This window comes from Pleurodeles waltl, chromosome 6 (assembly GCF_031143425.1).
Source record: "Pleurodeles waltl isolate 20211129_DDA chromosome 6, aPleWal1.hap1.20221129, whole genome shotgun sequence".
Classification (NCBI taxonomy): domain Eukaryota; kingdom Metazoa; phylum Chordata; class Amphibia; order Caudata; family Salamandridae; genus Pleurodeles; species Pleurodeles waltl.
Genome location: NC_090445.1, coordinates 160857416 through 160882364, shown reverse-complemented (window position 1 = coordinate 160882364; position 24949 = coordinate 160857416). Strand labels below are relative to the sequence as shown.

Here is a 24949-nt window from a genome sequence, read left to right as displayed (position 1 = left end):
ATCTTGCTGCTTGCTGTTCTCTTATATCTGAGGCGAAGAGAGAGGCACGTGCTACTTCACCTGGAGCACAGGTGCTAATTAATCCGCAAAAGGAATCTAATTAGCATAGCCTCCTGTCATGTCTTTCGAGTGTGCAGAGCTCCATCTCTCATCTAGATTGGCAGAATTAGTTCGATAAATTGGCAGTTTTACGCCTTAAAGTTAAGGGCCCAGCTTCCATTTGTGTGCCAGGTGCCGTAGTGCCTGGAAGCAGAAGGGTCCACTGTTTTTTTTATTTTTTTTATTTGCGGTATTTCGTAATTCAAACAGGGGCCAATGGGCCTTTTATTTCCTTGCACTAGGTCCCAAGACACTGGCCACGTTAGTGCATAGTGTGTTGGTCTTTGCACAGTTGCCCCCCGCTCACCTGAGAATTCTGAGATTTGAGGGGTTCTGCGTTTGTGGAGACACTGAAGCTCTTCTCCCTCCCAGCATTCATGGGGACTACGGCCTCCTGTATACTGGGAGTGCAGCCCAACTGGGAAACGAATCACCCCGGGGAACTATGGAATTAACTTGGAAGGCCTTATAGGGCACAGGAAGCGCAGGTCATGCACTAAGGGTTTCGAAGGCTGCGTGGAAGGGTTTGCAATTGTCGGGTGAGTTTGTGATAGGGTTGTTGAAGTCTGTAGCTGTGTTAGATCAGTTTCAAAGTGCAAATGTTCCACACATCAATATTTACTTTTGGGCTGATAAAATGCTGAGGCAGGGAGAGTGCTGTCGGTGCTGAGCCTATCGGGCTCTCCGTTTTTGCCCTCACCCGGGGGTGAAAAAAAAAATTCTTAACTCGGTAGCAGCACCACCCTGCGCGGCCTTTGATGCATCTTCAAAGAAACTCCTTCTTTCACAGTCTTCATTTCAGAACTGAAGCATTTTCAATATTTTATACAAGGAAGCCATTGTCGTTGCTTATTTTATGCAGCTAACAACCATTGAGAAAGCCAATAGCCCTGGCTTGTTTTAGGTGTAATGTCAGTTGCATTATATCTGGATGCAATGACAGAAAGAAGCCGCAAAATACCCGTCGGTGGCACACTATGCTAAGCACAAATTTTTAGTTTGTGTTTTAAGCCACACCCTTAATTACACTGGCCAAGCCTCTTTCAGTGTTATCACCCCACTTAAAGCTCTGCCTGCCAGGTTTCAGGGAATACATATTGTACACACGACGAGTCTTCACTTTCTAGGCCCATTGTTAATATAGGAAAAGCAAAGCTGCAAGTCCCGGAAATCCAGAGGGGTGATGGACTAAAAGTCGGGCCCGGCTGATAGTGATCACCGGAAGTTGTATGTGGAAGGTTGGCCCCGGCTGGCAGATTCTAGCAGGCCTTTAGGGACATGGAGGGGATTCTGGGAAGCCAGGTGCACTCGGAAAGCTAATCACGGGGGGAGCAAATCAGTCGCAGGTCCACACAATTGGCACATTTTATAAACCGGTTGTTCGAATCGCTTTGATTCAGTTGTCGTCTTTTAGGCTGTTGGTTGTGCACAAGAGATATGTTGGTACCGCTTCTTTTTCTTCTTTTTCTCGTCCCCCCACCCCCCGGGAAGGAAGAATCAAGAATTTTCAAATCTATTAAGGACACAGACTTTGCTCTATAAGATCATCAATAAAGAATCAAGAGCTTTTCAACTTTACGGAACAACACAACAGGTGCGGAACGTTCACCTTCAAAACCCAGTCCTTGTAGATTTCTCAGGCAGTCTTATCTGAGAACAGAAATATAGTGCCATAATCTTCTGATTGATGAAACAGTATAATCATACATAAGTCTGGGTGGGATAATCAACAATAATACAGTGTCTTACAATAATTTCTAATAATTGTAAAATACGGGTGGGATAATCCTTGCCTCTGTGTCCTTACAAGTATTGAATATTCTTGTCACATAAGCTAGAAAAATTTGGATTTTTGTCAGGACTGGAGGCTTCTGATTATGCTTGTTTAAAGCTGATCTACGATTACAGAAGCCACATCCACAATAGGTTTATGATTTAAAAAAACAAAAAAAAAGTTTAAATGGGAAGACCAATCTGCGGCTTTCATGATATCCTCCAACCTAGATCCCACATAAAATGATTTGGAAGCCATAGCCCCTCTAACAGAACGGGCTCCAAAGACTGAAGTGTCAATGTCCGCTTGTTGAAGCAACCATCTGATCCACCTGGCCAGTGCTGCAGCGGAAACCGTCCCAAAGGGGGTTTTGAAGAGAAATCAACAATTGTCCATTCAAATCACTTCGAAACTCATGAGTGACATCTTTATATACTTTTAAACATTTAACTACACAGAGCTTAGCATTAGCTCTAAAACTAGGATAAGAAATGCACGTAGAATGAGATTTGGTATGTTTAGAGATTCTAAAAGCGACCCCGAAGGGGTAAATACTCTACTTGCAATGTCCAGGGCTTTAACATCTGACACTCTCCTGCAGGAAATAAGACAGAGCAACATAGCTAGTTTCGCCGAGAATTGTTTTCTGGTTAAACCCTCATTGGCTGGCCAAGCCACTAGAAATCTCAAAACAACATTAACATCCCATAAAACCGAATACTTAGGCTGAGGGAGCCGAACCAATCTGATGCCACGCAAAAGTTTACAAATAAGAGGATGGTCCCCAATTGGTTTACCATCTAAATGGCTGATCCAAAATTGTTAATTGTTGTATAAGCCAGGCCTTGTGAAGCTAGATGAGCGAAAAAATCTGCTATCATATGGACAGTGGCCCCCATGGGATCCACGTTCCCTTGACCGCACCAATCCAACCATCGCTTCCAGGCCAAAGCGTATCATTTGTGTGTGCTAGGTGCCAAGGATTGGGAGAGAAAGAATTTAGTGTTCTCAGATATTTGAGAGACTTGTTCTGATTCTACAAAATCCTCCAAGCCATGAGGGATAATTGTCACTCCAGAATGAGAGGATGTGGAAGGCCCATCGGATCTGACAAAAGATCCTCCAGTTTCTAGATTGGCACAGGAGATGCACAACAAAGATCTAGAACCACTGGGAACCAAAATTGAGCTTTCCAACAAGGTGTCACCAGAACCATCTCCACCTTCTAACGAAGGACCTGGGAAAGGACTTGGTGAATCATCGAGAATGGAAGCGCAAGTCAGCTCCTCCGCCCATATCTGTAGAAAAGCGTGTGAGCTGAGAGCTTGAGGGTCTGGTCTGCAGCTGTAAAAACGTGGAAAATGTGCATTCAGGCATGACGCAAACAGATCTATTGAAAAGGGACCCCACAACTGATTGAGGAAGTGAAATACCGGGAGTTCCAATCTGCCACTACATTCTCCGAGCCCGGAATATATTCCGCTGTGACAGATATCTGATGGGCTAGACAAAAGGGCCAGAAATCCTTCGCAATCTCTAACATTCTGGATCTTGTCGCCGCCCCCCCCCAGTTTGTTTATATACCTGAAAGCAGAGATGTTGTCCATCTTCAGGAGAATACAACATTGATTCTTGACAGGGGACAACGTCTTCACTGCAAAAGAGCCCGCCAGAAGCACTAGACAATTGATGTGCATTTGTAGTTCTTCCGGGTACCAGCGTCCTCCTGTCTCAGTTTGTCCACATCTGGCTCCCTAGCCCCATCTGCTGGCATCTGACTCTGACAATCTCTGGAATCGAAGCAAAGATTGCTCTGCCATTCCAGGCATCCATATGAGTCAACCACCATTGGATTTACATTCGGGCTTCCTGGGACAGCATCACTTGCTCAGAGTAAGAAAGACCCTTTCGAAGATGTAACATCTCCATTCTCTGCAGGGCTCGATAATGTAGAGGACCTGGAAAAATAGCTTGAATAGACAACACTAGGAGGCCCACCAATCTGGCAAGAACCCTCAAGGAAAACAAAGGAGCAGATAATGCTCTCCTCAACTCCTTCTTGATTGCCAGTCTCTTCGTCAAAGGAAGTTTCAATTGGGCTGAAATTGAATCTATCTGTTGGGCTGGAATTAGTTTGGATTTCTCTGTGTTTATAATAAACCCCAGGTCTTGGAGCAACTGAATGGTCCAGGAGAGATGGAGAAGTACCTGGCTTTTTTGGTGAGCCATGATGAGAATATCGTCCAGATAAATGATAAGTCGAACGCCTTTTTCTCAAAGCCATTGAACAACTGGGCGCATTACTTTAGTGAAACACCAGGGAGCTGAAGACAGCCCGAAGGGAAGGGCGGCAAACTCGTAACATTTTGTTTGCCAAAAGAACTGAAGGAAGTGTCGACGAGGGGCAAATATGGGGATGGTTAGATAAGCATTCTTGAGGTCCAGCCAGACCATCCGCTCCCCTTCTAACAAGAGATCTCGAAGGAGATGAATGCCCTCCATCTTGAAATGTCGATAGAGAATCCAAGAATTGAAATGTCGGAGTTTGAGAACTAATCGAGAACCCCCCCGTTTCTTTTGGACCAAAAAGATTGTGCTGATGAAGCCTCTGGGGTGGGGAAGAGAGTGAACAACCGCCCCTTTCTGAAGTAAGGTTTTGACCTCCATATCTGTTAAAGAACTCTCTTGTTGGGAGGAAAAAAGGAGAGGAGAGGGAATGGAAATTTGTTCTGGCTTTGAGTAGAACTCTAGGTGATAACCTTAAATGGTTACCAATACCCAAGCATCTTGAGTGATGCAAGACCAATTGTGTACAAATAGACTCACTCTGCCCTCCAGACCCACTTCCCGTGAAGGAAGAAAAATTACCTGCTTGGGAGGAGGTCTGACCATATTGTCCTCCTCCTATGTGGTCACGTCCTCTGTAACTACAACCTCTTGCTGGGTAGAAGTTGGTGTTGGTCTGATAACTTGAGGAACCTCTGCCCCTGTAGTAGGGTCTGGAAGCCTGCGTATTGAACTGGCCTGACGTTTGGCCCTGCGAAAAAGACCACTATTGAAGACTTTCTTGATGGCGGTCTGAGCTTTATCTAGTGCTGAGAAGGTAGTCAAATTTTTGGCTAAATCTTTGACAAACCTGTCGCCAAATAGGAGTCCATTAGCTGAAGGACCTGCATCAGCCGGAGCCAATTTGGTCAGTTTTGGATCAATGCGCAAAAGGAGGGATTTCCTGCGTTCCATAGAAATGTCGCAGTTGGCATTCCCTAATAGGCACATGGTTCGTTGGGCCCATTCTAGTAGAACTTCAGGATCAATAGTCTCCTGTGACTCTTTGGCGTGGACCGCCAAACCCAAAATTTTAGTAAGAGTGCCAGAGATATCTAACAGTTTGTCTTGGCAACCTCGCCAGGCCCTGTCAATACCCTTCTTGGGGTTTTTCGTGTACTTTTTTAAGAAAGTCACCATGTGTGGATCTAGTTCTGGCGTCTCTGCGACCTTGCCTGATAGTGCTAGACGGGGACATTCAGAGCAGAGGGTATTCCTGACATCCTTCTCAAAACTCTTTCGCAATCTAGATTGCACATACTCGCCACCTCCTGACAATGGAACCCATTCAGTGGAACGAGGATGAATGATGGAATCAGGATCAAATTGTACGTTCTTTCCCATAACTGGTGTCTCTGGATCGTCGGCATGATGTGCTTTGCGCTTGCGTTTACCTTGAATTTTATCCTGAACAGGGGTTCTGTCTGGAGTAGAAGAATCTGAGTCAGAATGTTGGCTAGTTTGGCCAGAGGGTGTTGAGAGAGACTGAAATGCCCCATATTCATGATCATTTAAGACCGAATTAACGGTCTGGTCAAGGAGGTCATCAGATGACCGGCCAGGCTCAGTAATATTGACCTCTACAGGGGGTGGGGTTCCCGAGCCCGCGCCTGAATCCAAAGTTAAAAATAGGTTGCGCAGAAGGATGTAAGGCTTTGACCAACGCCTTGTTAAGAGTCCTGCACATGGAAGTCAAGGGCTTCAACAAGGCGCTCCTCCATGTGCTGAACATATTGACCAGCATCATATTCCCAATATGGCCATCATTAAATTGGGCCATATTTCTGTGCTATATTATATCTGTGAGGTCCCACTGCACAGAAGTAGAGTTGGGGGTGGGGGGGGGCAAGTGCCTTGTAGTGTAGCAGGAGTGTGCTAGTTAATTGAGGAGGAAGGCACTGTGTTTAGGCAAAGTTTTCTCTGAAGCCAGGCTCTATAGTATTATTTCAGGCCCTCCGGGTGTAGCTGAAGCGATGCAGGCAATAAATTCCTATGTAATGACTTAAGTTTATGCTTTAGCAGCAAAGAAAGAGGACGGACTTTGGTGGAATATGTTATACATAGGGAGGGGTAGACCCTGATTGGGGGTGATGTTGAGGCTGTGACCTTATGGGTAATGTAGTTTTAATTTTAATTGGCTGTTATAATTTTTGACAGTAAAGAAAGAGAAGCATAATCCGAAGCCTCAGGTCCTGACATAAAATTCAGAATGTCCGAAATTGTTTTATTGAAAAAAATCCACAACCAGCCCCTCCATTTTCGTTTAAAAAAAAAAAAAAAAAGGTACTCGGTATTTGGGGACCTGCTGCTGCATTTCTCAAAGCTGAAACTGGCTGATGCCATAAGCCGCACTCTAAAAGGTCAGTAGGGCTGGGGGCAGAGTCTTTCATTTTTAAGTTAGCGCTTGGTGTGTAATTCTCGAGTTGTGGGATTCCCAGCCCTTCTTGGCAGCAGACTGCAATTTGTTAAATATATGTGTGTAAATATATAATTTGTCGAAATAAGGTCATGTAAGAAAACTTGTGTTCCTGGAGTCCAGTCAGACATTTGCATTAAATGATCTGTAAGACCTTCATCCTGTAAAGTATATTTGCATGATTTTACCATAACTTCACAAACCAGTGGAGTGAAGGCCCCTTGGGAGCCAGTGGCCTGTCTGTGAAACATGCCATTATAAATCTGCGTTTCAAGGGTTAACGAATGGTATTTGGTTTCCATATTATACTTGTCAATGACTCTCTCTTCCTCGACTATTAGCCGTCCAAATTTTTTTTTTCTTCATGACCTGGGCATGCTTCCAACTTAGCCCTTGCTTCCTGTCTGGGGAATGCATAAAAAGGGGGGGGGGAGGGCTGTAGGGGGTGTTTGAATTGAGTCCATGGCTTCTGAGCATAAATCCCTCCTCCGCCCCAAAAAGGAATCTGGGAGCTGTGAAAGGGCTCATGTGAGAGAATGCACAGATGGGCTCGGGGAAGGGGTTGTGTGCTGTCAGGGTGTTAAGTTAACCCTTCGAGTGGGTGCCAACAGGGCCTCCTTTGTCCCTAGTAGTGGCCTGTGTGATGCTGTCAGCGGCACAAAGGGGGATGTTTTCACACCCTAGGCCTGAACTCCCTTCCCCCTGCAACCTTCTGGCCTGGGGGATTTTCTGTCCGCTTTGGGTGCAAGATTTCTGTGCCCGTGTCCTCAGAAGTAAGGTGGAAGAAAAATTACTACTTATTTGGATAATTAGGATTCCGAGATTAAAATCCGTTTTGTTTACCAGGTCCGAGGCTTCCTTAAGTCAGCAGGGGCATTAATACCTGACAGCAGTGAGACGCCTCTCCACAGTGCGAGACTTAAGGCGCTTTCTTTGCGTTTCCAGAAGCTTCTCAAATAATGTGGTTCTTTTATTTTCACGAACTGACCCTTATTTTGACAGAGCCTCTACAATTGTCTAGAAAATGCACTGACGATTGACTAGCTGGTGTGCAGGCGAGCAGAGAGGAAGTTATTTCTCCTTCCGTTTACACTAACCCGTTTGATTTCAGAGTACTTACAAATAACTTTTCTTATCTATCTGTCAGAATAGGCAACATAGACACTCAATCATTGCCGCACAAAAAATAGAGGTTCGAGAGATTTCCAGATATCTCCTCAAAGTCCCCCAAAATGGTGTAAAGAGGATCTAAATAATCATTTGTATGTGTACATACGGCTGATTTGTACGTCCTTGAAGTAGCATCGCATTAGGAGCTGGTATTCTAGCAGCGACGTAACGCACGTGCCTGGTCCCACTCATTGGGCACCACTCCAGGAGGTGCCCTTACTGCACTTGTTTCATACAGAGCAGCCCCAGCTGCTGTGACGTCACGGTGGGCGCCGCCCTCGCTGTCAGTGTCGGTTTACCTGAATTAGCCCTCGTTAACGTAATCGCACTATGGGAAATGGCCTCAGTGTAATGACATCACAATGGCTGTTCGTCTTACTGTGTCACATCACACTGGGTATTAGTCTTACTGCGGTGACATCCCAATGGGTGTGGTTTTACCACAGTGACATCACACTGACTACTGTCTTGAGTGCAGTGACATCATAAAGGTCACTTACTTTGGTGACGTGTCACCTTGCCTAATTTTGCATACCCTGCAGGTTTCCATATCCCTGGCTTAATTCAGGGTGCCTCGTCTTCTGGCACCCTGGAGGGGGCCTGTGGCTTTGCTCTTGTGTTAAATCAGCTATTGTGATATGGGACGGTTTTTCTGGACCGGGCCTGCTGAGCTGTTTTGTCTGTTTATCTATTCATAGGAAAGACAGCAGTTCCTTTGAACAATACAACAGTCACACACCTGCGTCTGTGTCATCCATCAGTATTGTGCTAAGGGCCACTGCTGATGTTTTATATACTATTTCCGCTGGACAGGTTAAAGCCGATCCCGTAAATAAACCTTCCAGAACGACTTCGCGCCTATTGGGATACATTTGCAAAGGCATTTCAGAGAGGTCGGTTCACAGTTCTGATTGGTTAGTGTGGTGTTTTCGCGGATTTGATTGGCGAGTCTGGGGTCACAATATTTAAATACTCTTCATGGTAACCATATGCTCCACGTCAACAAAACACCAATTTTCCAGTTCTGCATGTTCACAAATCATTCGTCTGGTCTGAGTTATAACACTTACACTTTTCAGTCCAGCTAACCAGATGTTGCAAATCCAGAATGCGCCCTTGCGACTTAACGCTATAAAGCTTGTTCAGACAGCAGCAGAGCCCCCCTGCTGGGTGCAGCAGGCAGGGAAGCGGTGCAAGGGGGCTGTGAGATGGAGCTGTGCGACCCCAGTGGCCTCCGATCTTAGGCCGACTCACAAACGTCTACCAGGCCGATCTCTGAGGGAAACTTTCCTCTTTAGTGAGTATTGAGTCTAGAAGTGGGGTTGCCCTCTCCTTTACCCCACCCCTGTCCCAAATAAAATATAATTACCCCCAGGCCCACTAATTCATACCCCCCCCTAGTTGCAAGATGTGAAATTTCACAGCGTGTCATTTTTAGCAGAAGCAGAGGGAGTTGGCGGCTCCTGTACCCTGCCATTTCCTTATAGAGTCACTGTGTCGTATTTTGCAGGGTGGAATTGTGATTGGCCACAATGCAGGTAGACATTTTGTCATGGTATTGGCAATGTTTGAATATTATATGCCATATTTGTCTTCTATGTCCTATGTTTAACAAGTAAGGCCTAAAAATAGTTTTCTCAAGCCCAGTAAGGTTGACTTTTCTAACTCTTGGGGGAAGGGAGGTTTCCCTGTGTTGAGCCTTGCTCTAGGCCAGTGATACTCAAAGTAGGGCCGGGGGCCGCATGTGCCCCTCCTGACATTTACATGTGCCCCTGTTTATTCGCCTTGGCACCAGCACTAAAAAATTGTTAAACGGGCAATTATTTAATTGGAGGCTAATTGAAAAGGGAGTAACTAGGGTGTCCTGGAACTCAACTTTAGAAACACCTTTATTATTAAAGACATTGTGCAGTAAAAATTATGATCTGTTTGAAATTCAAGAAGTGCATTTCATTGACCTGCAGAACCCTTTCACCTTAGTACACACAATTATATCACTGCATCGAGAAGTAATTTTAGAGTGATGGGTTTCAACATAAATTTAGTAACTTTCATCCTCTTGCCCCCACACCCTGACAACAATGTGAACTGTGATCTAAGAGGCAAGCCAGTTGTTATGTGAACTCTTTGGGAGGGCTGGGTTTCTATTATACATGAACAACATTATATTTGATTAAATCAGACACAGAAGGTATTATGCAGCATCCACCCTGAAGACGCATTTCAAGGTTCTTCTATGTGATGATGAAAAAAAAGGAAAAAAGGAGGTAAAATGAAGTCCAACATTTGCCTAGGATCACACAATTTGGTTAAGTGGAGAAGCCGGGATTTATACCCAGGATTCTGGTTTCACATTGCGCAATTCAGACACTAGATGTATACGCTTCACTTACCCTGCAACCACTTTACCACTATCCCTCCCCACCCCCAGCCCTCCGACCGCTACCCTGCTGGCATCAATGCAGCACTCAGTCACATCACAGACCAAAAAGTGCAGCCCCTGGGAAAATGTTTGTTAGTACCCATACTCTAGGCCCTTCCCCACCCTCCCTGATGGGTTTCTCATCTGTTAGGCTCCATATTTCCCCATACAATCAGGGTCACGCTTTTGATGTCTGGACTGCCCCCCATTTATTATAATGGCCACCAGTTTGCTGCGCTGAGATAGATGTGAATGTACGGTCTAAAGCATCAACATGGTGCCTTCTATCACAAGACTATCCTGATGTCATGCTTACTTGTCCAGACTTTCACACTCCAGGCTCACCATAACTTCATAATAACGGTCCTAGGTAAGTATGTTAATATTTTGAACCTTATTAAACACGCTTGTCACATGCATACTATGCAGCTCATTTATGCCACATAGACAAGGTGACTGAAATTAGATGGCAGTGGAGGGCCAAGCAATGCAACCGGGTTAACTAAATTATGTGGCAAGAAAAGGCAAATTATGCAGCATAACTTGGCACATTTCTTTATAGTATTACTTCACTATTTTGTCATTTGTACACTTCTTAACACTGTCTGAACGTAGCTTTCACCTCATTGGTAACAGCTTTACACCCATCATGGCACTAAGCAACATAAAAGTGACCAATTAGCTTTTGTGAAGGGGCAGTCCACGAAGTCGCAAAGTTTGTTGCTGCATTTTTTTGGTAACTTTTCATCAGTTTGAGCAAGAAGGAAGTTTTTTTTTTTTTTGTTCAAAACCTGCAGCTGAATGATGATGTGGCAAATTTAATTATGCAGCAAACGCAGTGGCCTCAAAACTGCATAATTCCAGTGTCCCCGCTTATAACGGACTGTCACATGTCTCCCAACAGCACTTAACACTAAGAATCAACACATATAAAGTGTGGGTAGTCTATCTGTTCCACAAGACTTGTTGTCTTTTATATTTAGAAATGGGTAGGGCCTAATAGCACACCTGTAGTCCTTGTGTCAGGATGCCCTCAGGAAAACGTCACAAACTTCAAATATTAACCTCGCAATCTTCCAACAGAACCTTTTAGGCAGAACTCTCTTCATACAACCAGTGCTGTCAACGTATGCTGTATAGTGGATATCACACAGCTGAAAGCACGCATGCTTCGAACACATCAGATGTATGCTATGTAGTGGATATCACACAGCTGCAACACACAAGCTTCGAACACATCAGATGTATGCTATGTAGTGGATATCGCACAGCTGAAAACACGCAAACTTATGCTTACTAAGGGTTTTAAGCAACACTCACAAAAATGGGTAAAGGGAGGGAATAAAAAAATACAGGCAGTGGGGGAGTGGATGTTAAAGAAAAAGCAACTCAACCATAAGGAGGAAGGTAAAGAAAAATAGTACCTCAAACACCACACAAGCAGCACAAGAACAATAATACAAATTACCTCCCGTCCCTCCCTCGCCTTCCTTTAAACCAATGAGGCTTCCTGCCTCCCACTAGACCCTCCCCTCCCCTTTTAAACCCCCCCTCCCACCCCTACCCCCTCCTGTTCTTTTTGTCTAGCCCACGCTAGACTTTCCCTTTTCACTTACCTTCACGGCGGGGCCTGGAGGTCATCGTTGGATGCACTCCTTGGGAAGCGGAGCTCCGCGAGGTGTGCTTCGGCCGGGCGCGTCTTTTTTGAGCAGGCGGGGCTGCTCGTAAGACGTGTCCTGGGAGGCGGCTGATGGGGTCAGCCGGCTCTTGGTGGCTGGGGCGTTAAGTTCCGGTTTTTCTTCGCCGCGGAGGGATGCCGAAGAGTGTTTTTTGGTTTCTCTGCGGGTAAGACAGGCGTTCTGCCCGCATTTTGACTGAAATTCTTGTTTTTACCTTTATATGGATTGGTTCTGGGATATTGTTCCTGGGCCCTGTATATTTGAAGGTGTTTTTTAGGTTTGTGGCCTTGTGTTCTGTGGTTAAGGTCGTGCCTACAGATGCAGTTAATGGACGGAATCCAGGAGCTATAGCTCTATGGCGAGGTCAAGTACCTTTGGTGCAGCAGGATACCTGTGTGCAGTGGTTCGAATCCCGCCTACGCCCTTAAAATATCTTATAAGGATTATTTCTTCTTCCTCCTCAAGGGAGGGAGGTGCTGATGGCATTTCCACTCCTGGGAGCCCCCAGATTCAGGGTGGTGGTGCTGCGCCCATCATGTCCAGGGAGGAGGTGCAGGAGATGTTCGAGGGGGCTGTTTCCAGAGCTCTTCATGCGGGGATGGCCTGGCCTAGTGGGGCTAGGGCTACCCATTCTCCTGCAATTGCAGGGAAGTCCTCCTCTGAGAGTGAGGAAGGGGATGCTCCATCTACGTCCTCTGGGGGTGATTATGGCTCCAGGAAGGTGTTGTGATGGCACATGTACGGGACTATTTGGGGTTTCCTGTGTTCAGTCCTGCCAACTCTGGCTCTCACTTATTTCCACAATATCAGACGCTGTCTGAATTTTCCATGCCTTTTCGGGGACCTGTGAAGGATATGGTGTTTTGGGAGTGGAGGTTGTGGATATGGCTCAGGTTCCACGGTTCATTCAGATACGTTCTTTACTTGAGGGTGAGGAGGTATGGCCTCCCTCGGTCCTCCTGGATTCACATTTAGCTACCCTGATTGGCGAAACAGCTGTCAATCCGGAGGATTGTGTGCCTGTTGATGCCACGGCCCGTAGGGTGGACTCAGGGCTTAAGAGGGCTTTTGCGGCTGTGAATCTGGCTCTGAGGGCAGGTATTTCTTCTGCTTATGTGGCCCAGTCGTTGGTGCAGGACTTGGATGAACTGGCTGTGGCTGTTCAGGATGGGGCAGAGTGTTCGGAGCTCCTGGCTGGTATGGAGCAGCAGGCCAGGTTGTTGGCTGATGTCTTCAGATGTGGTCCGTGCTTTGGCTCTGGCGTCTGGTGCTTTGATTGGGGCCCGGAGGTCCCTCTGGTTCCGAGCCTGGAATGCCGTCCCGGGGGGATTGTCTGCCGGGCTGCGTCTACCTTTTGAGGGTCATAGCTGGTTTGGGGTTCATTTACCTTCCATGCTTTACAAAGCTTTTATGGAACGGAAGCTTGCTTTGCCTTATAGGCAAGGAGCAATAGCTCAGCGGCTGTGTCATCTGCCTCTGGTTCCGGATGCTCCCCAGGACAAGGGTTCGTATCCCGCCACGGCTGGTCAAAACACATGTTTGGAAGATGCATTCCCGTTCTTCTCCTAGGATGGAGGCCAAATCTTTTTCTTTTAGGAAACAGCGTTTTCTGCCGTGTTTTTCCCCTGAGCTGTCGGCGCCTTCGAACCGGGGTGGGTTCGAGGTGGGATCCTGACGATCACTGTGGGCCTGGCGTAGGGCTGGTTGGGGGAAGGCTGAGCCCCTTTCTTTCGTCTTGGAAGGAGTGTGTCAGCGAGCATTGGGTGCTGGCCATTGTGACCAATGGTTACGTCTTCGATTTTGTGGTGATACCTCCAGATTCGGGGTACGTCCCACTCCTCTGCCGGCTGGAGGGTAGTGGTGAAAGGCGTGGTTGGACGGTGCCCGGGACTTGATGGTCATGGGGCTGTTGCCCGCGCCCCGCTGGAAGTATGGGGTCTAGGCACTTATTCGGTCTTATCTCTAGTTCAGGAAGTATCTGGGGGGTTTCGACCTGTGCTAGATAGGAGGGTGGTGAATGCTTGGATCAGGATGGTGCATTTCCGCATGCTGTCTAATTTGACTGTTTTTCCCTTGGTCAGTCACGGGGACTTTCTTGTGTCGCTGGTTCTGCAGGATGCCTACCTGCACATGCCTGTGGCAAGGTCTTCGCGGTGGTTCTTGAGATTTGCTGTGGATTGGGTGCACTATCAGTTTTGTGTACTGCCGTTCGGCCTCAAGTCTTCTCCTCAGATTTTTACGACGATACTGGCCCCCCTGATGGCTTTGCTACATTCAGAAGGGGTGTTTACTCATCCGTATCTGGACGACGTTTGATCCATTCTACCTCGCAGGCCCTATTTCAGAGGCAGGTAGCCCAAGTTCTGGTGTCCAGCAGAACCAGGGGTTTTTTAATCTACGGGGGGGGCTATTGGTTCAGTCCCATCCCAGGATCTGGTTTTTCGAGGGTCTCAGTTTCGGACTCTTCTTGGCTTGGTGGCAGTGTCTGTGATGAAGTTTGTGGTGCTCCGGTCCGTGGTGTGGATGGTTGTGGTACAGACTGCCCTCCGTGCTTTTCTATGGTTGCGGCTGCAGGGTCATTTGGTGGTTCTGCTGTGCTTGTTCAGACAACTTAGTGGCCGGGGCTTATGTCATCCTTCAAGGGGGGACCTGGTCAAGGGCTTTGTTCAGTCTGGCCAGGAGGATTTTTGTGTGGGCTCAGGAGTGGGTTTCTGCTCTCAGGGCTGCATACATTCGGGCATTGTGCGGGCGGTTCTGCGGAGCGGGGTGTTACTTCCTCTCAACTTTTCTCCCTCCTGAGTTCACTGTTTCTTCATCTGGTTCGGCTCTGGGGTCTTCCAGTGCTAGATGTGTTCGCGTCCGAGAACAACGCGTAGCTCGGTCACTTCGGCTCCCGGTTTTCGGTGTCCCCGAGCCTGGGAGGTGGACGGGATGTCGTGTCCTTGGCCGCAGGACCTTTTGTATGCGTTCCCGCCGTTTTCAGCTACTCAGGCCTTTGCTGTTGAGGGTGCGGCTTCTGGGGGACAGGGTTATCCTGATTGCTCCCCATTGGCCTAGGGCGTATTGGTTCCCATTGCTGCGGCTGAGGGCGTCCGGTCGGATGTGGCCTCTTCCTCTGTGTCCGTCACCCCTGGAGTTTCCCTGCCTCTCGTTGAGGTCTTGGGGGAGGTTACACTTGACGGCCTGGGAATGGCCCGCCGAGGTTTGACGGGTCTGGGGGTGCCAGTGGCTTTGAGTTCTGCTTTACTGGGTTCCAGGCGGCGTTCCACTTTACTTTCTTTGGGTAGGCTGTGGAAGGTTTTTTTCTTCTTAATGCTTGAGGCATGTATTGGATCCTACCGGCACGTCTCTCTTTGATGTGATGCAGGTCTTGCAGGACGGTGCACAGTTGAGGTTGTCAGGGGCGTCTCTGCTGGTACAGTGGGCGGCTATTCAGGCATTTAGAGGTCCGTGGCGCAGCCTTCCGGATAAGGGTCGTTTGTTGCCGGGATTTTTTCAGGGGCTTCTTCATTTGTTTCCTCGCCCTGTACGTTCTTTTCCTTCAGGGGTTCTTTCTTTGGTATTGGAGGTTTTCACGGTTTAACCTTTTGAACCTCTGGGGGACTGTGTTTATGTCTTCTTTCCTTAGAGACGTTCTTTTTGGTGGCCATTGCTTCGGCTCGCCGTTTGGGAGAATTGGGGGCCTTGACCTGTTCCTTTCCTTTTTGGGAAGTTTTTCCGGATCAGGTGGTTCTGGTTCCGGTACCTTCTTTTATCCCGAAAGTCGATTCTTCTTTTCATGCTCACCAGGAGGTCATCCTTCCTTCCTTCCTTTTGTCCGAATCCCGCTTTGGTGGAGGTGGTTCGTTTGCATTCGTTGGATGTACGCACCGGCCCGTAGCTGCGATGCCTTCCATGACTTCCTTGAGTCGGTGGGTGAGATCATTGATTCTGTTTGTTTTTTTTCCTTGATAGGGGTTGTTCCTCATCAAGGGGTTCAGGATCGTTCTACCAGGGGTATGGCGGCTTGGGTGGCAGGGTCTCAGGGGACTTCAGTGGTGGAAATTTGCAGGGCCGCCACTTGGGCCTCGCCTTTGGCGTTTGTTCGGCATTCTGGCCGGTCGGACTTGGGTAGTTTGGAGTCGGTATTGGTTCACCGGGTCTTATCCTCTATGAAGTCTTAGGGGTGGGGTTTTGGTGGCCTTTGGGCATGATGTTGACCTTCTTGCAACTCAGTGTCCGTCTCCTGTGTGTTTCTTGCTATGTCTCATTGGTTTAAAGGAAGGCGAGGGAGGGACGGGAGGTAATGCGTCCATTTTCTTGCGATAATGGCATTACTCCTAGTCCTACTCCCTCGCCTTCCTTTCCGTTCCCTCCCGGTACGGACTGTCTGAGTTGCTGCTTGGGCTTGGTTTTTGTACAGGAGGGGGTAGGGGTGGGGGGGGGTTTAAAAGGGGAGGGGAGGGTCTAGTGGGAGGCAGGAAGCCTCATTGGTTTAAAGGAATGCGAGGGAGTAGGACTAGGAGTAATGCCATTATCGCAAGAAAATGGACGCATGAAGCACTTGGTCCGTATCCCACACAGGAGAAGAAGAAGTGAAACTGCCACAATCTGCCCAATTAGGAGGCAGCAAATAAGAGTGGCAACTAATCCAACGAATGGTAAATATTGGCCCTTTGTAGTAAGCAATATCTCTTGCAAGCGACATAAAACCACACATAAAATAAAATCAGTTATTGCTAAAACCAACTGGTCTGGCCTTGTCAAGCATGTAATTTTTTTATTTACTCCTAAATGATGTGATAACACGAGAGCACATTCTCTGATGGACATTCGACCAAGCACAACAGGTTTTTTGGGGCGGCATTTTTTTCATCCAATATTATTATTATTTTTTCCTATGTTATAGGGACATTTTAGGTATTTGAAAGGTTTTATCTTCTTTATTAGAGTTTGACAGATATGTTATTTTGCCTTTTGGAAAATGAGTTTATTAAACGTGCTGGTCTGTGCCCCTGCAAGGTTAGTTTTCTACTCAATAGAGTTAACGTGTTTTTTCTTATTTTTGTTCGCCGTATTGCGGTCCCACAGTGGTTTAACGTTTCTGCTCAAAGGCTTTTTGTGACCTCTCAATGACTCCTTAGCCCACCCATCATGCGTATGCACATTATTAAGGAATCTGCACTGCTAATATCAGGTGGCATTGTGCATGGTGCATTGGGTTTTGTCCAGCCAGCTGGGTATAGTATGCAGCCAGGTGGGTATCCCTTGAGGAATCGAAGAACACTGCTCAGGCTGTTCTGCGGTAGGTCAGGGAGTGGACCCATCTACCTGTGCCGGTTGCCAGCCAAGGTTTGACTACTCTCAGTAACAATGGGCCCATTCTGCCATTGTATGTGACCCATGAAGCCTGGCTGGCAGAAAACCATTGCAGAGCTGCCAGCCTGCCCACACCATTACAAGCACCTTTCTTGAGTTCAGGCTTTGTTTTGAATACCGCTTTGCAAGCTAAGACTTGTAGTGTAACTTTTTCTTGTATTTAAAAATGCCTTAACTTTCTTACCTGAAATGTGTTGTTGGCGTAAAAGCCGAGACTGGGTGATGGCAGTCCTGATGGCAACTTTGCAAATGCCTCGCCTTACTAGCAATACCAGTACTTGTAAAGATTTGAAAAACTTAGAAAGATCTGTTGGTTGAGCACCCACTGCAGAGACCGGTATAGTCAGTCTGCAGGTCTGACCTGACTTACTCCACCTTACATCCTCCTCAGGAGGGTACAGAGAGTATACGGAGTATGACACTTGCTGTGTAAACTCCAAGACACTTCAGTTTGTGCTTTTATGTGTTATTAGGAGCCCATAAGTCTAATCTCAAATCCCCTTTTGACGACATTGTGTGTGATTCAGACCAAACCACTTTGAAACCTGCCTGCAAAAATTGTTGGCAAACATAAATTTACTTCAGCCGCGGAATTATTTGCAAGGGCGACATCCCATTTCTGACTGGCAGAATCAGGAATGGTAGGCACAGCTCCTTGAAAATAGGACAAGTCGGAACGGTGGCACCACTTAATGACCAAATCTACCCTCGTAGGCTGTTTTTTAGGCATTGCTGCATTCGCCCAGCAGCAAAAAAAATGGTGAACACCCACACATGTAAAGGCTTGTGGACTTTCAGCAGCAATTTGTGGGTAGTTTTCGTACTGATTATTATTATTTTTTTCTCTCTTATCAAAGGAAGGAGGAAATCGGCAACCATGTGTGCCACCAAGACATAAAACCCACTGACATCCAGTTCAAGGAGACACTTTTGAATAGGCCAGTGAGGGGTGAAGTAAGGTGCTGGCTTACGGGAAGCGGTATTTAAGTTTTGTTTTTCTTCTAAGGACAGTGACCGTATTACACAGGCCAGCTAGTCTTGTTTCACAGTGGATGTGACAGCTGTGGGTCAGAAGTCCAGTGGATCGAACTAGTGTAAAGTGAAGACAGGAGGGAGTACAAGCGCTGGTCCTCGGGTGAGTAGGGATGTGAGCTTCCGGGGACTAGGGGACTTCTTGCCACCAAAGACGCCATGCTCCAGTTCAGGGCTCATATTTTCCAAACCATTTTGATCTGCTAGTTTAGGCAAATTGGTTCAATTGATGTGGATCAAAACTACAGCTACCAGAATGCATTAGACTGTTAACTGAAAGACCAGGACTGGAGCACTGCCGTATTGGTTACATGGAGTCCACTGCTACCCTTACTCAAAGGCTGAATGGAGAGATGGGAAGAAGGGAGGACAAGGTGTGTGGCTTCGAGCCAGCAATGACGGGCGGGGTTAGCCGAACTGATGTTTTAAATATTCATCAGCCTGTGTGGAGACCAACTTGGGATGGTCACATTTTCTGACACATCGAATTAAAGCATCTGTGCTTTGCCCAACCATCTAGGCTAGATAGGACTAACCAGCGACGCACTCAGATGGATGCAGTTCTTCATCACAGGATGCACCCAGAAAGTTTAGCCCTGCCCCCTCACATCGTACATTAAGCATAACATCTACAGCATCCCTCAGGGCTTGTCCCTTAGCCCCACACTCTTCAGCACCTACATGACGCCTCTCGCTGACATTGTCAGATCGCACGACATCAACATCATCTCCTACGCCGACGACACTCGTCTCGTCCTATCGCTCTCCACCGACCCAACTGCAACCAACAGAATTGCCACAGCTTCATGAAAAGCGTTGCAGCATAAACAACTGCCTAAAGTTGAACTCTGACAAGACGGAAGTTCTCATCTTCGTCAAACACACTGCCCTCTGGAAAATCCCGGCCCTACCCCCACGCCAAAAGACCCTACCCACAACCTCTGCATCATCCTAGACAGCGAGCTCTCCATGAGACGTCAGGTGAACTTGGTCACCTCAGTCTGCTTTCACATGCTCCGCATGCACAGAAAGATTTTCAAGTGGGTCCCCATCAACACAAGAAAGACAGTTGCTCATGTTCTCATCCCCAGCTGACTCGACTATGACAATGCACTCACTCTATGCTGGCACCTCCCCCAAAATCATTCAGAGGCTCCAAACAATACAGAATGCTGGTGGCAGACTGATTCTCGGCCTGCCCAAGAGAGCCCACATCTCGCAGCACCTGAAGGACCTCCACTGGCTCGTGGTCCAGAGCAATGTCACCTCAAGATCCTCACCCACGCCTTCGAAGCCCTCCGTGTCCAAGGACCTGCCAACCAGAACCAGCGTCTGCGCTTCTGCCTCCCCAGCAGGAACATCTGATCCGCACACCAGGCCCTCACACAAATCCCTCGCACCCGTCGCTGCCGCGCCGGAGGACCCTCCCTCTCCTTCCTTACCGCCAAGGCCTGGAACACCCTCCACATCGCCCCTTCACTCAGACTTCAAGAAAGGGCTCAAAACTTGGCTTTTCAAATGAGACCGTCCTTAGCGCCTGGATACCCTTGCGGGTGACAAGTCACGCTCTACAAATACTTCATTGATTGATTTTGATTCTGACCCACACCAGTTTCTAACTTTTTCATAATCTGTTAGCTGGGATATGTCGAGAAATGTATTTATTTGGGTGTGTAGGCTTCTGAATTAAACTTGTGCTTCTGGAATACCACAACTAAAGTGACAAGATATTTTTCAAAAAAATATTTGGTTTCACTTTTTTATAATAATTTAAATGGAGGTCTCTGTACCGACGTTATTTAATATATCTGTTTGTTCTTTTGTAGATACAGCTAATTTTGAAATTCTGGACATCCAAAGATATGTACTGATACTGCCTCTGCACTTAAAGACCAAACAGTGGCATACCTCATGATGTCACAGTGTGATGTCCCTCTGTCCTGATTGGCCAGACTGTGGCATACCTCATTGTGTCACTGTGATGTCAGTCTACACAGATTGGCCAGACTGTGGCGTACCTCGTGAGGCCGTTGTGCAATGTCTTTCTGCTATGAGTAGCTACACTATGAAGGTCCGTCGTGGGGTCCTCTACTCTGATTGGCCAGATTGTGAAATACCTCGTGATGTTACAGTGTGAGGTGTCTGCACTCCGTTGACAGAATCTGACACACCTCAGGTACCCTCTTCATTTTACTTTCGGTTAGTCAAACAAAATGCACTATATTCTGCAGAGTTTAACTTTCCCTATATTAATAAAACAATGACAAATGCGTCATTAAAGGAAAATAGAAAAATAGGCAAAGATATAAGGATAAGGAATTTTGTACACGGATCACGTGTGCTACCCACCGAGTGCACGAATACAAGTTCAAGAAATGTGTGTGTTCCTCGCCCAGTGCCTTATCTATGAGAGCAGAACCCGCTCCCTCCCACCCATGGTGCCCTGTCCCCTGACAAGAGGAGTGTTTTTGAAACCATCACCTTTCAGTGAGGGCACAGGGAGGGCATCTGATAATTGTTCCAACAGATGGTTTGTGTCTTGAAATCAAGCCTTTTTTAGCAGCTCATGTCATGCCATCTTCATACCCCCCAAGGGGCACTGACCTGAACCCAGCGCATGACCTGACCACAGGAACGCACCGAAGTATGGATTCTGATTGATAGACCGCCCACTGACTCCGGTGCCTGTTGGAAGACCTATGGCTTGAGACACACAAACTTATAAGGATTTCTCAGTATTTTGTGTTTGTTTCTTTAAGCTGATTCCCAGCTTCGTTTTCTTTATACCCATGGTGAAATGTCTATTATTTTCCCCAAAACATGATCTCTATATTATAATAAATACAGCATATAAGGTACCACAGTCCTAGTAAATCAACACTTTTCCCTGCCTACCGCAACAGTGCAGACTCCAAGTAAGTCTCCAGCTATGTCATTTCTCTTAAAATAGATTCTGTTTGTCTCTCTCTGTTTCTGATTGTTCCTCCACTCATGCTGGAAGGTAGTTTATGCGGCTATCACCTATTATGTTAATAATTTTCTTTTGTTGTGCCAATATGGCTTATCTAGGGCTCCTTGCTCTATATCACAGTATTTGCTGTAAAATATTCAACTCCTCAACTGTATTTAATCATTGTGGTATTTTTGTGCCTCCATAAACAGTGTTTGAAATAGAACAATAAAACTGTAGGTATTCATTATTTCTGTGTATCAGTTTGATACTAATAAGGGACTGATACTTCCCATTAAAAAATCATGCACCCCTGTTGAGAAGTACTGATACTCTCCCTTACAAATTAAAGGTGTGCAGGTACTCAGTCTGTACGAGTTCCTGTCAATTTAAAGCACTGTTCATTCCACTTTATTCTCCTCCTCCAGGTGACTCGGGTGTGCTTTGCAGTCCCTTTCCCATCTTGGTAGCCCCCGCCCACTCCCCCCATCTGCTCCTTAGTGATGAGTGCTGGACTTTTCCAGACATCCAACATAAGGGTTGCCATTTAGGTACATTCTTCCTCTGTGTTGCTACTTAGCAGCTCTGTTGGATTGTTTTGCAACTCTTGTTATTTAATCATTCTGACTGGAAGTTGTGTTTTTGAAGCAAGGCCTCCTTTAGTGTATTCTCTTTGTAGTAGATGGTAGTTTGTGGTAATTACAAATTACTGTTTATTAAGATTCTCCCCCATACACCCTGCACACACCACCGACCAGCTTTATGCAGTATGATGGTGCCCGAGTTCACTTTCCTGTGCAGGACACAGATTCATAAAGACCGCCGCGTTGTTGCTGATGTTATTCAGAATAACTTCTTGCTAGTTAATTCTTGGCGGTAGAGGCAGTGAAAGTTGCCTTTATTTCCGCTAGGGTATAAGTGAGTGCCGGTGGTAAATTCGTCCGGACAACAGGGGGTTATGAGAATAAAATGCGTGCACGCCTGAGCCACGTTCTGCAAAACAAATGCGAAAAACGGGGCACAGGTTTGACAGGGTACGTGACTTTGCGTTGATCACGTTCTCACCTTTAACCTCTCAGTCTACGGATGCTTGTGCTGCTAGGAGTAGAGAAGTATTCGCGTCCAGTCTGGGAGGCCATGGCCTTGCCCCTGCAGCTTTGTTACCACTTCTCTTCACACACCCCTTCTTCCCCCCTTCTCCCCCCCCCTTCTCCCCCCCCCCCCCACCCGCCCCACCGGCTGGTCTTGGTTCATCTCACAGTTGCACTGAAACACAAGCAGAGCGCTATCTGATTGCGGATTATGGCTAAGTATGTTGGGGTGGGGAGGGGAGCCAGGGTCGAGAGGGGGCATTCCATTGAAGCGGGGATTTTGGCATCGGCAAGGGCCTGGAATTTTGCAATTATTTGCGGGTAATTCTGCTGCATAATTCCCGAAGCCACATTTCTGAAACCAAGACAAATCAAGCAGATGCCTAATACAAAAAGAAGCGCCCTCTCCCACTGCTTTGATAATACGTGTAAATGCCCAAGTAGTATTAAGAACGCAGTCCTCACATAGATGTATCCTGCCACAGGAGAGGAAGGGGCACTTGGATGTGGCATCTGCTCCGGGGACCGCCATCTTGTCTCTAGCAGTCCCCGTACGCATAGCTTTGTGCGCTCTGAAATGGCAACCCGTTTATACAAGCTCCTCACCAGTGCGAAATGTATTGAACCGTACCCGTATTCATTGGAAGCGACAGACAGGCCTACTTAGAAATTACTTTTGGGTTGGGGCAGAGTCAGTAGCCTTGCATAGACTGTTATGCTATTTTAGCTTGGGGGTCTTATAAAACACTTGATTTGTGATTGGCTCTGCCATCACATCTCTGTTTTCACATAGGCCTGCCCGCTTCTGTGAGCATGCGCAGCACCAACTTGTGCCTTTTTATGTCGCATCCACTTTCAAAGTGTCTCCCCATCCTGAGCCCCGTGTATGGCATTCTTACGTCTCTGGATGGAGCCGGTCAACTGGACAAGTGGCCACAAAGTGGCAAAATAGCCCACGAATCTCTATATGTCTTCATCTGCCGTGTTTACTTTTTGCATCACAGAACTATACATCGCAGACCTTTTTTGTTTTTTCCACGCTGGATGGCTCGCTCGTGGCTGGATTACGTCATACACTAAAGAGTTCCAGTGAAGTGGAAATGCGTGCCCGTGGTCTTGCGTGTTCCACGTTGGCAGTAAAGTTGCGTTCCATTTACCCAAAGGCTTTATTCCGTAGCTGGCGTAACGGACGCATGCTTTTTTCCTTGGCTTGTGTTAATGAGATTTTATTGATCCGGTGTTTGAAGGGCCTTTCTAGTACAGTCTTCAACCATCCTGCATCCCTAACCATTGCCATTCTAGAATGTTGCAGTGTTTGACGTCAGCTTGAGTTTCGAATTGCATTGTATTGTCACGCATGTGATGGGTCCTTTACATACTTGGCCACGGTGCATGTCTCTGAGCTGCTCAAGTGAGGTATCTGTAGGCATATTATTTCCTTTCACTTGAGATGGGAGCTGCCAGCGCGCCTCTTTCAAGTAACCACGTGTAGGCACGCTGACCAGTCCACACGGCCCATGGGGTTGGGTATTTGCGAATCAGAAATGACTGCGACCTGTGGGGTTGGGTAACTTGAGAGTGGGAAGCGCTGCAACCCAATATCTGTGAAAATCCACACATTTAGGCCATATCTGATTTAGGAGCTGGACCGTGACCCCTCGTGGCTTCCTCATACCACTTCTTCCAAATCCATTGTCCCGGCACCGCTGCTGTTTCCTTCAAAGGTTATTGAGGGTCTGTGGGTACGAAAGGCCGGCCTTGATCCCATCCTGAAGGTAAACAAGCGCAGTTTCAGGAAGAGAGCCGGATCCTGACCTTAGGAACTGCCATAGCAGGCAGGGGGCACTGGCGTGTAGGGGAAATGGGAGATTGATGCTCCCCTGCTACAGACCGGCCCTCCCCTGGCAGCAGCGGTTTGAGGACGTGTCTGGGGGCCAGGCACAGCTGTCACACCGGAGTCCCTTGAGGAAATAACATTGCAGTATGGATGTCCATCATAGGCCCAGGAGGGACAGCTTCATCCAGATTTTTTAGGATAAGCATTGAATATGTAAATGAAGGGTGGTTTCTAGCAGCTATGCCCCTTTTAGTTGCAGAAATGTACCAAGCCCAGATTTTTACTGGTTGGCTGGGGTATGCACCTAAGCCAGGCAGGACCTACCACTCTAGTCAGGGCAAGCAAGATACAAGATAATGTATATAAAGAGAAAACCTTTGTACTTAGAAAAGCTCAACCCATCAACTTCGCAAAATGTAGCAACTGTTGAGGGGAAGAGAACGTACACCACATGCAAATGAAAAAAATACATTTTCAGGTAAAGACCATTATTTTAAGTTAAAAGACCTGGTTTTGGGCCTCCAACTAGTTGTTGTTTCATTGGAATGCACACGATGAAAACCACAGTGATAAAAGGCAGATTAGAGCTGCGGTTACTGGCCTATAGACATCTTTTGCAGTCCACCAGCCCATCTTTAGTTCCTGCCCATCGCAGTGTACGGCATTGAGCAATGAGTCGGATCACTTCAACTCTTTTACACTGTGAGTGATGGCAGCTGGCCTTATTAAAGGTGCACTCAAAAGGAGTGTACTTCAATTCCAGGGCTGGAATGCCTGAGCTGCTGAGCAGTTCCGC

The 24949-nt window shown here is 47.1% G+C and overlaps 1 protein-coding gene across 1 annotated transcript in view; it reads left to right on the top strand.

Annotated features, from left to right (window-relative positions):
• LOC138299452 (serine/threonine-protein kinase 17A-like) overlaps positions 1-24949 on the top strand; it is a 113218-nt gene that overhangs the window by 12544 nt on the left and 75725 nt on the right. The gene's annotated exons all lie outside the window — the stretch shown is intronic.